The following is a 17299-nucleotide window of genomic DNA, read 5'->3' on the forward strand; positions in this document are numbered from 1 at the left end:
CACACTGCTCACACCTCTCGGAGAAGAAGGAAGGAGTGGAACTGATGATGGAGATGCCACTTCTCAGGTCACCTGTTCCCAAGTGTCAGGGCCAGGAATCCTTCTTTCTGCCTGATACAAATCTCTGCACCTGCAGATGCCACCCTGTGCTTTGCTCTGTGACCTTTGAGGATGCTGAGGCTGCAGACAGCGCCCGTCCTGTGCAAGGTCGTCTCCTGAGCACAGCACCCATGCTGGGACTGGGCTGGGGCTCCCAGGCCCTTGCTCCCCTGCCCAGGCGCCCTGCTATCCCAAACCCCACCCACATCACCCCCTCCAGAAAGCCTTCCCGTGCCTACAGCATGAGCTGGGGCAGCAAAGGGTCTGAGCCACCCTGAGTACCACCCAGGTCCAAGGTACAAGCCGAGGAAATGCTGGTTGGTTGGGGGGTTGATGAGTGCACAGGCAGGACTGGACTCTAGTCCCAGCCCTGCTGCCATGCGACGGAGACCCAGGTCAAGGCACCCCTCTCTGAGCCTCAGCCTCTCCGTGCATGTTGAGGGTTGGACCAGATGGTCTCTGGCTTCCTTCCCCTTGTAGGATTCTAGATCAACTGTAAACATCAGTTCCCATACAGGTCAGTGTCCACCAGAGTCCCCTTCCACAATCCCGGTAAGGTTTGTCTGCTGACTCAGGCAATCAAGTGAGGAGCGTCCACAGAATGGCCAACGAGGACGCACCATCTTCAGGCAGGCGGCGGGCAGCCTCTGGGCAGGACCTTTCTGTAGCGCCTGGGAGGTGGGAGCGAGGAGCAGAGGTAACACTGCGCCCGTGCTCCGTGCGGCCCCACTGTGGGGACCCCACACCTGTTCTTGTAGTCCCTGCTCACAGCCTGCCTGAGGTGCGGGTTCCCAGGCCCACTTTACAGATGAGGAAACTGAGGCTCCTCTTCAGGGTCCCAAGGCATGTGAGTATCTGAAAGAGGAGCGGGAACCTCCTGGCTCCAGAGGTCAGCTCCACCCAGGGCACAGAGCTGGGCACGCCAACTGCCCTGGCCTTCCTCCACCTGGACCATGTCCTGTCCCTTCACCATGCGGCCCACATCCAGGGGTGCACATGGGGGCAGGGAGGGCACACTGGGGCTCCTGGGTGCGCTGTGTCTACGGAGCCACAGTTGAGTGTGTGTGTGTGTGTGAGTGCATGTGTGTGTGAGTGTGTGTGTGAGAGAGAGAGAACATGACTGAGCTGGAGGAAGACTGGAAACCCAATGGGGGGCACGGTTGAAGGAACAGAGGGAAGGAGTTGATGTGCAGTAAGGCGAGGGTGACAACAACAACAACAGTAACAATAACAAGGGTAACACAAACCGTGGCTTCCCCCCCCCAAGCCCAGTGTGAGCTGGAGCAGGGCTGAGGGGATTAATCTCTTAAAAAATAAGTGCCGCGTGAGGAGACAGGCAGTGATTAAGGTTTTAACTGATCAGTCTGCATCTGACAGTGAACCAGCTATTATCTTAACGGAATCAAACGAACATTCAAAGCCGAGCTCAGCCCCAAACATGAAAGGAGATGTCATCTGCTGGCAGCTGGGAAGCCGCAGGGGGAGCCGAGGGGGAGCGGGACAGAGGGAGAGGAGAAGAGAGGGCCAGGGAGAGAAAGAATGTCACTGGGCGGGCGGGAGAAGGAGGAGGAAGAGAAACAGGAGCTGGAGAGGTTCCGCAGCGCCAGGTTGCTGCCCCACTTCCTGGTTCCCCGACCTTCCTGGGCGCTGCCCGACCAGGGTCCCAGGGCCGGAAGCACAGGTGGGCCTGAGGGTGTCACTCCCCTGCTCGCGGGACCCCCCCGGGGCCCCCCCCCCGCCTCCTGCAGAATGGAGACGGGGCCTGGCGTCAGGACCTGTCCCTCTCTTTCTCCACAGTCATGTATCTCAAACGCCTAGCACATTTTTCTTAAATAAATGAAACAAAAGGGATAAGGAAAGAGAAATAAGACAAAAAGAGAGAGAAAATGCCTTTGGTAAGCCTCTAGGATCATTTTCTCATTTAATTCTTCCAACCACCCGGCAATAGACATGGCTGAGTCCTTCGTGGTGGCAGGAGGCAGAGGTCAGAGAGGAGAAGCCACTTGGGGCTGATGCCGCGGCTGAAGGAGGCGGAGAGGGGGTTTGAACCCGGGCCTCTCTAGCTCCAATTGCTCTGCCTTCTCACCAGAAAGGGGGATGGGAGGACAGAGACCACACCAGGACACACAGGGCAAACCAGAGAGGCGGCTCCGGTCCTGGCACGCTCTGTCTCCGCAGGAGGCGAAGGGTTGCCCCTTCCTGTCCCACTCTCCCCAGGCGAGGGGGTGGGCTGGGCGGTTCCCGAGTAGGCTTGCCCGGGGAATTTATGTTCATTACGTGTTCGTTAGAGGAATGGCAGAGGGAAGGCAAGTGTGAGCAGAGGCAAGGTGTCTGGTCTGTTACCCCACCCCGGTCCTGGAAGGACCTTCACCCGGGAAGGAGGCCTCAGGCTCCCTGCCATCAGGACCCCTGTCCCACCCCGACGACCTCTGGAAAGAGGGCGCAGGGCCTGTGGCTGCCATGAGTGGCCACGCTTGGGAGAGAGAGATGGGAAAAACAACAGGGGAGGGAATATAGAGAGAGGGAGAAAAAAGGAAAATATCTGAAAATTCAGAAATATTGGCACATGCAAGGGCCCTGTCCACGGGGCAATCTGCTGGTGTGGAAGTGATTCTCTAACCCCATTTCCCTTCTCTTCTCATTGACTCACTCCCTTGAGGAGGCCTCTGTTTCTCAAAGAAAATAGGCGTATGGTCCTCCCTCTCCCCTCTTTGTCACACACACAGTGTCGCTCTCACACACACAAACAATAGATACACTCTCTCACATGCACAAACAACAGATACACACTCTCTGACACACGCGCACACACTCACTTGGATAGCAGTGCTGGGCTCCTGCTCAGCCTGTCACTCCGGGCGTGCAGGCCTGGTCTGGGCCACGGGCCACAGCCCCCAGCCCCTAGCCTGAGAACTGCTCCTTCAGTACAGGACCACCTGGTGAGAGCAGGTGGGGCCCAGGCCCTTCTCTGGGGGCACATCTGCCCTGGGCTCCCCCTCCGTGGATGCGGCCGTCAAGCCTGGCCCGGAAGGGAGAAAGCCAGAGCAGAAGCCAGCAGCCGGGCAGTGGGCAGAGCGGCAGGAGGCCAGGGTGCCCCAGACGCGCCATGACCCCTTCTCTGGCGGCCAGTCCCTGCCCTTTCCCTCGGCCTCCACTCAGGCTCAGACGGGCCCACTCCCGGCCTCGGCTGTGGCTGTGCTGTCCTGAGCCATCGCTCTGACTTCAACCCACCCCCACACTACTGCTGGGGGTCTCTTTCAGAGACACAGCTGGATGCCACCCCTCCCTTGTCAGAAACCTTTGAGGGTCAAGTCCAAACCACTCTAACCAGGGGGCTCGCAGGCTCCCCTGCAGCCTGCCTCCTCTCTGCCTCCGTGCCCAGGTGGAGTCGCTCTCTCTGTCCCTGAGCACGGCACACACCCCCACCCTCCCGCTTTGCACGGGCAGTCACTGTTTCCATGCCCCTAGAGACCCGCGTCCTTCCTCTCTGCCCAGCCAGGTCGCAGCTCCCCTGGGGTGAGGAGGCTGACTCCACTGTGAGGGCTCAGTCACATGTCAAACACTGTGGCCCTTTGGAGGAAGTAAGTCATGTTCTCTTCACTGGAGCCTGATGAGGCAGGGGCATGTTACAGAAAGGACACTGAGGCAAAGAGACGTTTGCATCCAGCAAGGCCACGAAGGCACGTCCGTGAAGGGGCAGCACACAGCTCCGAGACCAGAGAGCTGGGCTCTGAGTCTGCGCTGAGCCGCCCGGCACCCTGCCCCTCGGAGGGCACCGCCTCCGCTGGAAGCCGTGCTGGCCACCCCGCCCCTCGTCCAATCGCTTTGTCCTCCAGCTTCCTCCAGTGTGTTATCCGTGCCTCTCAGGGGCTCCTTAATTACACGATGCTTAGAATTAGCACTTTGATCTCCGCATGTGTTAATTTTATCTCATGAACTAGATTATTTATTATCAGGAGTATAAACTGTTTTTGCCATTACTCTGGTACCCTGCCCCACCAGCTACCTAGCACAGTGCTAGCCATATGGGTTAGAAACAAAAATAGAACCAGCGAACATGCGGTGAGTGCCTACTGTGTGCCAGGCGCTGTTCTGAGTATTTCCCACGGGCTGAGCACCCGTCCTTCACAGAGGGGAACACAGATGGAAAGTTAGAAAGGTTAAGCAACGTTCTCGCTCAAGGTCACACGGACTGTGGCGGGTCCAAGGTGACTGCGAATTCTGGCGTTTATTTGTCTTCCCCTTGGATTTAGCCAACAGGATGCAGCAGACGTGAGGCCTAAGTCTTAAGAAGACCTGGAGGCTCCCACGTCCGTGCCTCCAGGAGCTCTGAGCAGTTTATAGTGTGAGCAGTCTGGGTACGGCTGGAGAGGCCCTGTGCGGAGGAGGAGCCCCCAGGGAACGTGGCGCACAAGAGGCCCGGCCATCCCAGCATCTGGACCGGTCCCTGGGTGACCGAAGCCCCAGCCCCAACGACTGCAACTGCGGGACCCGCAGAGGAACCTCCACGCTGAGCCCACCCCCTAGGGCAGATCACGTCATCACTGTTTTAAGCCGCTGTGCTTTGGGGTGGTTTGTTACACAGCAGCAGGTAGGTTCTGTTATTGTTCCCATTTTTCAGAGAAAGAAATAGATGAACGGCCATAAGGATTGCGTGATTTACTTGTCCAAGATCATGGAGCTTTGTAAGTGGAGCATGGCAGCTGAGGTTATGGCCCGGGTCTGCGCGATTCAGCGCTTGGGGAGGAGTTGCTGTAATGGTGAAGGCAACAGGTTCTCTCGGACTGGGTGTCTGGACACAGCCCCCAACCCACAGTACTCTGGGAGTACAGAGCAGGGGGTCACAGGGACCCGGGGAGAAGGCAGGACTCTGGACACCACCTCCAACCTCCCACCCCACACACACACTCATTGATCTGCCCGTTGATCCGATTTCTCTGTTCAACTTCTACCGAAGCTTTCCTTTGAAAAATGCATTCTGGTTTAAAACTGCTGGACCAGGTCATCTCCAAGGCCCCTTTGAGCTCTGACATCCCAGGGTTCCATGAATGAAGGATGGAAATGAATGGAGGGTGGACGGTCAGACTGCCGTGGTTCTGTCTCCGGATGAATGACGTGGAGGCACACGGAGAGGGAGTGAATCCACGAAGCACAGAGTGACCTGGCACGCAGGGGAGTTCTGGAGCTTGGCAGGAGAGGGGCAGGGGGGAAGGCACTCGAGACCTCCACAGGGATGAGGAGGGTGGACCTGGATGGGGCTGGAGCTGGGGAGGCAGCCTGCTGCCTGGGGAGACAGCGTGGCATCAAGGGCAGGCACATGTCCTCTGGCATGGGTTCGAATTCCAGCTGTGTTCTTTACTAGGTGCTACCCCTTGACACTGCCTTTATTCTTTTACTTATTTTATTTTTAGAGGGTGGGAGGGAGAAAGAGAGGGAGAGAAACATCAATGCACAAGAGACACTTTGATTGGTTGCCTGTCTCATGCCCTCAGCTGGGGACCTGGCCTGCAGCCCAGGCATGTCCCCTGACCTGGAATCGAACTGGTGACCAAGATCTGCAGGCCGGCGCTCCATCCACTGAGCCGCACCAGCCAGGGATGATGCTGTTTTGAGCCATTCTAAGCCTCAACTTTCTCACCCGTAAAATAGAAAACATGTGGTACCCATCACACAGGGCCAATGAGATAACGCAGGTGAGGAGTGGCTGTCAGTCGGGGGTCGGCACTCAGGGGGCATTCGAGACAATGGCGGCTATGGCTTGTGTTTAGGAGACCCAGAGTGACACAAGTTAGCAGAACCCCCAGCAGCGTGGCTAACCCCAGGAGGGAAGCCCAGAAAGGCGACCCCGGGTAGAGGTACACGTGGGATGTGTGCTTGGTGATGGGAAGTGGGAGGGTAAAGCAGCAGCTGAGGCTGGTGGGGATTGGGGTGTCATGCAGAGATGGCAGTGACACATGCAGGTACCCAGACAGCTCCAGGCCCACCAGGAGCTGGGGACCAAGCAGAACAGAGCAGTAGCTACAGAGGAGACAGGGTTAGGGCAAGGGCAGGGCTGCCAAGCTAATGGGGGTGTCCATGAGCTTGCCCAGTGGAGTGAGCCACTTGAAAAGGCTGGGGATAAATCCAGAAGGCTCAGGTGCTGTCCCACCCTAATACCTACCACAAGAGAGTCATCCCTTTGACTTGTGAGGATCCCCCATGGAAGGCAAATAGAATCCAGGAAGGACCTGCCACCTTGCGGGAAGTGAGGCCTGGCCCCCGAGTGCAACAGACAAGTCAGAGAAGCAGCGTTCCTTTGTGACCCAAAGCAGAGTCTGGAGCTAGACAAAGGGGGTCAGAATCCTGATTCTGCCATGAGCTAATTGCATGACCGTGGGCAACTTATTTAACCTCATTGTGCTAAGTGCTGTGGCAATAGTCATGGTTCTCAATCTCATAGTGCTCAAAGTTTAGCTGGACAGACAGATGCTCAGAAAACGTCTGCCCGGGGGTGGAGGTGGGAGAGAAATGACATTCGGGGAGAGAAGAGCCTGGAGACAGAAGTGCAGATGGCCTGTGCCACCAGAGGAGGTAGTGGGCTCATGGGGTCAGGCTTAAGGCTGGAGGAGCCCTAGGGAGCCGAGCACCTTGAGTGGAGATGGAGAAGTTTGACGTTCCCAGCTACCCTCTCGTCCTCCAGGCTGAGGCAGGGGTAGGGGGCACAAAGATGAGTCAGGGAGACTCACATGTGCCTCTGCTGAGGCTGTGTCCACGCTGATAGCCCCTGCCAGCTGCCCAGCCTCCTTGGGTCCCCAGGGTCAGGCCATTACTGGGTGAGATTTATCAGGGGCAGGTGTGCTCCAAGACGGTATATTATCCAGGATTATGAACTGTAACAGGATAATCTCTCTAATGTAATTCAAGCTCTCGACATGGCTTATGGCTCCTTAATGTACCTCAGACTGAAGAATTACAAGAACATCCCCCCCCCAAGGTCCCCACGTGCCCTCCCTCCCTTCTCTGTCAACCCCTAAATGATTTAGGCAATTGCCTGAAGCCAGAGCTTGGCGTTTCGTCATAATTCGGTGCAGTTCAGTAAACATGATGGGCCAGGAGTTCTCCCTGCCTGCCCTGTGCCCACCAGGGCTTCTCTTTCCTCCACCACCCAAGTCCACCCCCAGGGAGAAATTGGATGCAGCACAATCCAGGAACCTCAGGACCCTGGGACCCAGCCCAAGGTGCTGTTTGGGCTGCCAGGTTTGGGGCCCCCAGTCATCCAGCCTGATGCTCCCCTGGACTTCACTCCCTCCAGGGCCACAGAATAAGGTGGGAGCCAGGGGTCTTAGGGATGTCCTGGTCCTGTGAGTCAGCCCTGTAAACGCAGGGCCCTCAGAGAAACCGTCAGATCTTCTGCAAGCCACACCACTGAAGGCTTTACCAAGTTTTCCTTCCTGAAGTTCTGCTCCTTTTGAAAAAAATAGCAACCTTCCCCAGAGAGCTGTGGCCTTTACAACTGGAAGTCACTCATCTGACCCAACCCCTTTCACTGTATAGTGATCTTCTAACTCACATGGGTCTTTCCTAGTAATAGATTATGTTTATTGAGCACTTACTATATGTATGTCAAGCATTTTGCTAAGTGCTTTGCATGATTCATTCATGTAACACTTCTAACAATCTTTGAGCTCTTATTCCCCATTTTACTGATAAGAAAACTGAGGTTCAGAGAAACAAAGTCAAGACCACAGATTTATTAAGTGGGAAAGCTGAGATGTGAACACAGGCAGCCTGGTTCTGATCTGGGTTCCTACCACTGCTCCACACTGTGCTGGGTCACGCCTCGCTTGAACCCAGAAGCAGCACACTCCACCCCTGGTCCCAGGGTTTCCTCTGTTTGCTGAGTGCCCTGCTGATGTAGCAATGGGCCAGGGCAACAGTGTCCCTAGACAACATCAGAACATTTGGACAGTGGCCCTTGAGCCCACCTTTGCTTTGCAATCCCTGGGGTGAGCAGAAATGCAGGCCTCCCTTCAGCCAGCCACTGGGGAAGCTATTTGTAAGGCCCTCACCTCAGTGCAGGCAAACAGCCCCTCTTTCTGCCGTCCCCCACCTGACCCCTTACTTTAAACACAGAGCCCAAGGCCTGCAGGCTGCCAGGATCCAAGGAAAGCAGATTGGGAAGAGTTCCTCCTAAAGTCAGCTCCATAAAAACAAAGCACTCTCACGGGTACATAATGACATCTGCCAGCGCCTTCTGTGCACACGGCACTGGTCCTTCTCCGACCCGACGTTCTTCTTGACCTTGGCAAGTCATTTGGTCCTTTGCCGACTCATTGTTCTCATCTCTAAAGTGGGCTAATAATAGCAACGAGGACTAAATTAGAAAACGCAGGCTAAAAAGAACTTCGGATAAAGCACTCCACACTTGCAACTGCAACACACACCCCCGTCTGGTTGGGCTAGTCATTCAATTGTGGGGTTTTGGTGTGTCCCCATCCTCATCCCGGCATCCATACCCCAGTAAAGGGAGGAAATCCCAGTGAGTTGTCTTCCTCTCATCTCTGGGTCCAGAGCAGATCAGCTCTGAGGTCATACCAGCCAGTCTGGAGGCAGAGTCTTTGGCATTTGGGAATCTTTGCCCTGGGAGAGGCTGCTACATAGTCAGAGGCCCTCAGGGGAGGTGACCAGATGCAGAGGGAGTTAGCCGTCCGTGCTGTTTGTTCACTGTGCTGTATGAACGCATGTGATACTCGGTGGGATGGAGTGCGCACCCGCATAGGAATGTCTGGACACCTGAGTCATGGTCCTGCCTCTAGCTTCCTTCACCGGGCCTCAGTTTCTTCATCTGTAAAATGGGGTGTGGGAGGAGTCCTAGGTGTCTTCCCGTCTAACATTCTGTGTTAGGATTTACTTTCTTCACAAGTTTGCCCTGTTCCTTTCCCAGGTCTTCAGACTCTTCCTCTTCTGGCCCTTTCCTGCTCCCTTTTTGTGGTCAACCCCACCCCACTTCTTCTTGCTCAGAGACCTGTTATTCCAGGACATGCCACAAGGGGGAGCCTTCATTTGGATGTCCAGGGTCAGGAAGAAAGCTAACCCAAGTGTAAGGCTAGGCAGGGAATTGGACAGTCCAGAGGGACCCCTAGGTCAGGATTAAAATAGAAGATTGGGGTGCCTAGGCTGGAGGCTTTAAGCTACAAAGATCATACTCGAAGGTCTTGAAGGATTGAGACCTTGCTTTATGTTATTTCTTATTCCTCTATCCTACACTTTTAAGTAAATATGTTGAGATTATCTCATTTGTCCTTCAATTTAATCCATGAGTCCTGCAGGGTAGATGGAATCTAGCAACTCCACAGGTAGGAGAGCTGAGGCTCAGAGAAGTTCCAGGCTCACTTAGGGTCACAGAGTCAACCAGGACCACAACTGTTAATGCCCCAAGTCTCCTGACCACTGGTACAGGTCTCACTCTGTATGTCCCTGCCTCCGCTCCGCCCCCCATCGACCCCCCCAGGCCCTGTCCCAGGCTGTGCACAAGAGGGAACTTCAGGGATGCTTCTCGAATGAATGAGGGGGCCTTCCGGAAGGGTAAGCCTTCTCTGCCTTGCACTGGTCGGCACAGACACACAGCTAGTTGATACCTTGGTTCAACTGTCTACCCCTCATCCTCACCTCCCAGAATCACAACTTTTATCTCTCACCACGTCAACTCCGTGGTCGGCAAGTCCTGGCGCTGCACTCGTGCCCTCGCCAAGAGCCCTGCCCCCTGCCTTTATCTTTTGAGTCTTGCTGGGGTATGTCACCCCTCTGGGGAACCTCCTTTGACATCCCCTCCCATGGTGGGAAAAGTTGGCATCATTCCTCTGTCTGCTCTCAAATAACTTGCCTGGGTATAACACATTAATCATCGTTTTAAATTTATTAGATACTAATCTAAGCTTCTCCAGAGTGGGAACTGAGTCTCATTCATCTTGGACTCCCAGTGCTGATCAAACCTCCGGCCAGCCTTCAGAGATTCGTTCTGGCTTCTCCCCTCTGCAGCTCCAGAGTCACTACACCTCTGCCTTGGGGACCTTTGTGTAAAGACACTTGAAGCATATGCAGCCCTGAGCAAATGAATGATTGATTAGCAATCCCCTCCCCTCTTCCCTCTCTCCATCCTTCAAGTCTCAGGAAAGGTAACAATTCCAAATTTCTGGAGAGCCTTCAGGACCCTCCTCAGCCCCTTTTCCACCCCCCTAAGCTGCCAGCTCTCCACACCTCATAGAGATATTTTCTATGTCCCCCAGCTTGGCTTCTCCAGATAACCAAAATCCTTCTGGTCAGAGGACAGACTGGTCCATGGGAGTGCAAGGAAGGGGCAGCTCCTTCAGTGGATATGGGGGGCTTCTCTTCCATCCCCTCCCACTGACCAGCTTCTCCAGGCAAGCATAGCCTCAGGTGTCCTCTCCCCCAAAAACTGGTCTGCCCTTCCCAGCCCCCTCCGCACCCTGCCTGGTGAGTTGTACAAGGCCTGGGATGTGACATTCAGCAGGTGAGGTTTGGGAGGAGCCATGGGACTCTCCATGTTGAGCGGGACTTCCATTGGGTCCAACTCATTTGTACAAGGGAAGAAAGTAGGGTCCAGGAAGTGAAGTGACTTGTTTGTTCCTTCATTTACTCATTTATTCGACAAATATTTACTGAGTGCTTACTACTGGGAAGCCCTGTTCTAAGACTAAGGCTTTTTTTTTTTAAAGCCTCTGCCTACATAGCGTCTACAATCTAGTGGGAGGAGATCAGCAAACAAATCAGCAGGTGAATGTGTAGCCTCTTAGATGGTGATAAATGCTACTGAGGAAAAGTAAAGCAGGCCCTGGCTGTGGACTGAGTGCCAGCCTACGAACCAAGGGGTTGCCGGTTCCATTTGACTCCCGGCCGGGCCCATGCCTGGGTTGCAGGCCGTCCCAGTGGGGCGTGCATGAGGGGCAACCACACATGGTGAGGAGCCTGGGTACTGGGGGGACGGTGTGTTAGACAAAGCCTTAGCAAAGTGAGAGAAGGAAGCAGTGTGGGAATCCAGGGAAAGATTATTCCAGGCAGAGAGAACAATTTCTTATGTTGTTTCTTATTACAGAAGGGAACAACGGCAAGAGCAAAGACCCTGAGGCGGAGGTGTGCTGTCCTGCCTGTGGAGCAGGGAGGGCCAGTGTGCCTGGCGTGGAGTGAGGCAGGGAGTGGGAAAACAGGGCCAAGAGGTGGTCAGGCCATCCAGGGTCTTGTGAGGACCTTTTCCCCAGAGTGAGGTGTGCAGCCATTAGAAGACTTTGAGGGGTGGGATCTGACTTGTTTACAAAGGTAACCCTGGCTGCTCTGTTGAGAACAGATTAAGGGGACAGGGATGCAGAGGGAGGAGTTAGGAGGTGTCCTACAATATTCCAAGCAAGAGAAGATGGTGGCCTGGAACAATGGGGAAAGTGGGGTGGGGGGGGGGCGGAATAGCAGATTCTGGACGTATTTTGAAGGTAAACAAGATTAGCTAAGGCCCTTGGATGAAAGATGAGAGAAAAAAAGAGACAAGTTGAAAATATTTCCAAGATTTTCTTTCCGAGCAACTGGAGAGATGAGGTTGCCCCTTTCTGAAACAGAGAAGACCAAAGGATCGGGTCTGGGGGACAAGATCAGAATTTCAAAGCTGGACACGTTGAGTTGGCGACGTCTGCTAGAGGGTCAGGCGGAAACAGGAAACGAGATTTACAGGTCCGCAGGTCAGGAGAGAGATTACGATAGAGCTAAGAGAACAAAAACAAAACCTCAATTCGCCCGACTCCCAGTACTGCTCTTTCCGCAGGGCTGAGAGGACTGTCCCGCGCGTTGGAGAAGTTAAATACCTGTGCTCAAACCCAGGGCGCAAGGAGAGGAAATACGGTAACCCAGCGCGCACGCCCCCAGCCCCAGCCAGGGCCGCGCCAGGGTGGGGGAGGTCCCGGGAGAGGGGCAGCGCCTGCACTGGGCTGGCTATCTGGGAGAACTCGGGGCGAGGCCTGAACGAGCCAGGGCTCTGCACGCATCAGGGGCGGAGCAGGGGCTGCTGGCTCCGGGGCGGATCTTCTCTGAGGTCTGGGTTTCTTCTCTCCGCAACCGTCTTGACTCGTTTCCTTGGGCCACCGTCAGATATTTATTTAACCTCGCAGTTCAGCCTCCCAGGGGCCAGCAGAGAGGGATGGAGGCAGGGCGGAGGAAGGCTGGTGGAGATGGGGAGCGAAAGGGGAAACCTTTTCTTCCTTCGGCACAGGCTGCGGCTGTCTCGCCCACTCGTGGGGTTCCACCCGGGTCCCCCACACCTTGAGGGGTCAGCCAGCCCCTTGGATTCCAAGAGAATCCAAAACTCACGCTGGTCCACTCCCATCGACTTAGGAACGAGGAAACCAGGGGAGGAATAACTTGTCCAAGGTCCTAGAATGAGTCAGGGTGGTGCCGGACTGCTAGTCTGGGGGGGCCCCCCATTTTTTGTCCGTCAAATGAGCACCGAAAGCCCCGCAGTGCCAGGGGAGTCGACAGACGTAGGAAGCCCCAGCGTTTACCAGCCTTGTGACTTAGGGCTGAAGACTTCTCCTCTCTGAGCCTCCGTTTCTTGGTTTGTAAAAAGGGAGTCATCACTCTCACCCCTTGCCTTGTTGAGGGCCAAATGACTTTTTAAAAACCCCAGCTGCCGATTGCTGAGCCCCAGGGAGCCTGGCACTGTCCTGGGCGCCGGCGCAGGGCCTGCTATTCTGGCTCCGCACACCCGCCGCGCGTCTAGCCAGTGAGGATGAGGGGTTAGCGGGAGGGGCAAGGGGAGGCCAGAACCCAGCTCTCAGGCCAGAAAGGTGCCCCCAAACCCCAAGTCACGGCCCCCACCACTGGCTCAGAGGTCAGTGCTGGGGACACTGGGGAGGGGAAACAGGGAAGCAGGGGGAGCGGAAGTCCCGGCTCGGAGGCCCCACTTCCCCTCCCCCAGGCCGGCCCCGGGGCAGGTGAAGAGGGGACCGGGCTCCGCTCCAGGTGGCGGGGCAGCGACGGGGGTGGGGAGAGGCAACAATAGCACTTTTATTTGGGACTGTTTGGTTCTGAGCGGGTGGGCGGAGGAGGAGGAGGAGGCCGACGGGGCTATGGGGGAGGGGGGTGGTCAGCGGCATCTGGCTGCACACCTGCTCCTGGTTAACCCTGTGCGCGCTGGCGCTGGGCTGGGGAGGCGGGCGGAGCGCCGAGGACCCGACCCAGGCAGGGGAGTGGGCGGCTGCCAAGATGACCAGCCTCTCGGGTCCCTGGCCAGGCCCGGGGTCTCGGACGCGCAGGAATGAGGATCCTTGGTGGGACGGCGGGGATGTGCCCCCTCGACCTGCGCTGGCCTCTTGGGCGCAGCCTGAGGCCTGAGAGTCGGCTTCCAGCGCGCCAGCGCGTCTCGGGCGGGAAAGGGAAGGCGAGGGGTGGCTCCAGGGCCTCGGCGCGGATTCCCCGCCGCCCTCGGGCCGTTCCGGGAAGCCGGCCTTCCGGAGGCGGCGCGGCGGCCACAGCCAAGCCAAGGGCCCGGGGAGCGGGCCAGGCCCAGCGGGCGGCCGTGGAGCGGGGGAGCGAACACTGGGCGCGCCTTCGCGCTAAACGCTTCCAGGCTTGGCGCTTCAGGTGAGCCGGGCGCACCCCACCCCGGGCCGGGCCTCGCCGACGTTCCCTGCCGGCCGGGCGCCCGGGCCGTCGAGCCCCGCGCTGCACCTGCCCGTGCCGGGACCCCTGCCCGCCCGCCCGCCCGCTGTACCCCCGCGGCTCCTCCCAGCCCAGGGCTGGCGCGCTCTCCCGCCGCACAATCGGAGCTTGTTTGTGGGCGGAGGAGCCGTGCCGGGTGCGGCGGCCCCGCGCCAGCCCACTGATCCCGTAAAATATTATTTGTGTTTAAAAATTCCAGTAATTGGCTATGCAGCCGCTTTTTCCGAGCCCGGTGCCAAACGCAGTAAAATCGCAGTCCGGCTGGGTTTATTTTCATCATGCAAATTCCCATTTCTGTAAATAGGGTTAAAGCCTCTGGAAGAGGCCAGGCTGGAATCCGAGAAGAAAAGCAGAGAGATGTGCTGTCCGGGTCCGGGAGCTGGGCAGAGTGGGTCTCCACTCCTGTGCCGGCCTGGGCAGCTGAGCAGGGCTGTTCACACGGTCCCCTCGCCCCGCGCCCCCGCCCGCGCTTTGCCTGCCTCGACCACCGGTGCCGGGACTCGACTGGGCAAATTCCCTGGTTTTCTTAACTCTCCCTTCCCTTTTCTCATCTGAATGGCTTACATCCTCAAATCACGGAATTGTCATTCTTTTCCCCTTATTTTTTTAAATCACAGAAGCAAACCGAGGCCCAAAGAGGGGAAGGGACTCGCTCAAGGTCACACAGCAAGTTTGTGCCAGGGCCCAGGCTAGCAGGCAGATCGCCCGCCTGCCCGCCCAGCCATCAGGAGCCCTGCAGGGCTGGGAAGAGGAGGAGGCTGCGGAAGGTGCGGGGGGGGCAGCCGGCACAGAGAGCTCCCCGCCGGTTTCTGGGCCGCGCACTGTGGGCACAATAACCTGGGAGCCTTCCTGCCACTCCAAACACACACACTTCCTGTCCTCGGGAACTGGGAGCCGCCTGCAGAGGAGGAGGAGGGAGACTCTGCCAGGGCCTTGGAAACCTTGAGTAATGGACAGGGGAGCCTCTGCCCTGCTCCACCCAGTGTTGGCTGCTGTCTGCGGCAGGGAGCAAAACCACACAAGTGGGAGGAACGGATTTGTTAGACAGATGCAGAAAGGGAGCCCAGATTCTGAAGCTGAAGGAGAGTTGGGGCCCAGAAAAGAGCATGTCATAGCATATTATTTACAACATACTATTGTACCATATACATATATATCATTGCTATGTTCTATTGAGCACTTAATGTGTGCCAAGCACAACTTCACAATGTGTCTCATTTAATCCCCACAACAAGCCTGGGAGATGAGCACTAATATTATACCCACTTTCCAGATAAAGATACTGAGGCCCCAGGAGACTATCACTTGCCCAAGGTTGCCAAGGAGTAAAGCCCTGTCTCTGGGGATTTTTGTGAATGGAAGACCTCAAGGTTTCCTTCTTTTCTTCACCAACTCCATGTTTTCATACCAGTCCAGCCTCTTCCTGCCTTTCTTCATGTCCCCCTGCAAGCCTCACCCCTGCAGGTCGCCTCCTTCAGCTGGACACTGGGCGTTCCTCCTCCTTCCCATTCACAGTCTTCCCCCTCCCCTCCCCTTCTTCACACTGCACCCCACCCCCGGGGCTGAGCACAGTCTGCACAGGTAAACCCTAGGTGATGCTGCACTTGAACCACTAACTCAGGCAAGTTAAAAAGGCAAGCAGATTATAAAGCCCTTTTTGTAAAAACAACAACAACAAAACTTCCTTTCCCTAGAAAAGTGGTTGTGTGCTCGCTAGTGCCTCTTCCATGCACGCACACACACCCCAGAAAACTGGAATCCAGGCTGTTGTTCAGAAGACGGAAGCCACTCCTGGTGGTTGTGGATGACTCCACAGCAGAGTGGGCAGCTGTGAGGCACTGCGCCCCCTGTCGCCGCAACCGTCTCAGCACAGACTGGAAGCCCCCTGGTGCCAAACAAGCTCCTGGATCCCCTCTGGCTTACTTGCTCCGAAATCAGTTCTAACCCTAGGATTCCAGCTACATTGCTGTACATTGCTAATACACGTGTTACCTTGTGATCAAATTGAATTCGGAGTTAGTGTGTATATTTCTTGCCAATCTCTGAATAGAAACACCATCAAGGTGGCTGATACCAAGGGGAAAAGGAGAAAGGGACCCCAGAGGGCCAGAAGTGGTGGGGAGAGATGCACTGTGGCGGTGGCGCTGAGAAAGGAAAGAAGACGGGAATGTGTCCGGTGGATTCTGCAGACGCCTGCAGCGTGGGAACTCCAGAATGGAGAAGAGCGAGAGAAAGCCCATGCCCAAGGGCCTGGTCGGGGTCTTTAAAGGTCTCACCTCCCCCCTGGAGCTTGTCTCAGTCCTTGGGATTTCCTACCTGGGCCTTGCTTTCTGCTCAAGTAGGGCCTTGGGTGTGTTATATTCGGGTGAGGGGCCCTCCTCCCTGCAGCACTGCAGGGCCTGGACGTGGGTTCGGGGCCCAGGGGTGTATGGAGGACGTCTTTCCCTGCCCATGCCTGCGCGCAAGTCTGGGTCCTCACATGCTCCTTCCCAGAACCCATCACAAAATTAAGAAGTGGGATGACTGCCTCATCCCTTAGGGAAGAAAAGAGCTCCTCAGATGAGCTGAGGGCTCTGTATGTGAGGCCATATGTGGCACGGGACATGGGGGAGAGGGTGCAGGACGCTTCCAGAGATCCCACCCAGGCCAGACTTGATAGAGCCACGGTGGTTTCCTGGGGCATGTGACCCCTGTGTGTGTCACAGTGGGATTTGGAGGCACTGCTGGCACCTTTGAGCTCGTTTCTTTTTGGATCCTGGAGGACTGAGACAAGAGTGCCCTTTCCATCCCAGTCCCCGCTCCCCTCTCCTACCCCAGGGAGGGAAAGAAGGAGTGGGGTGGGTTCCGTGGCCTTTCATCCATTTGGCAAGTGAATTTGAAGATACTTCTCAGGGACAGGCATGATCCAGACCACAAGTTCCAGTCTCTAAGGAAATTCCGATTAGAAAGGAACACACACACACACACACACACACACACACACACGGAAAACCCCACTATAGTGCAATAAGGATTTCAATAAGTGTAGCTTAACACCAGGTACAAAGTATACAGTCAACCATGAGAGAGGACCAAGGAGCTAAGGGGACCTAAGCAAGGAATGCCTCAGGGTGAAGGATAGCTGAGCCTTTGAGCAGGTTTTGCAGGTTTTGCAGGACTGGTAGACTTTTTATCAGGCTGAGAGGGGACTGGTAAAGTATTCTGGATGATGGAACAGCATTCAGACAGCCTGGAATAAGCAAGCCAAAAGTGGGAAACGGACGAGGGGGTTAGCTGAGAGATTTGGGAGGACATAGGAGGTTCCTAACTCTTCTCCCAATCACAGGATTTGCTCTCAATCCTGGGGGGTCCTCCCCCCACCTGTCCCCACCTTCTCTCTTACTTTTTTTTTAAAGACAAGTGAACTCATCCCCAGACTATGTCTGAGATCCCACCATGGAGCACATGTGTACCTAAGAGGAGGAGGAGGAGGAAGAGGCGGGGTGTGAGTGGCAGGACATCA

The sequence above is a fragment of the Phyllostomus hastatus genome, unplaced genomic scaffold (genome assembly GCF_019186645.2).
Source record: "Phyllostomus hastatus isolate PE091 unplaced genomic scaffold, TTU_PhHast_1.1 phas_contig_40, whole genome shotgun sequence".
Taxonomy (NCBI): Eukaryota; Metazoa; Chordata; class Mammalia; order Chiroptera; family Phyllostomidae; genus Phyllostomus; species Phyllostomus hastatus.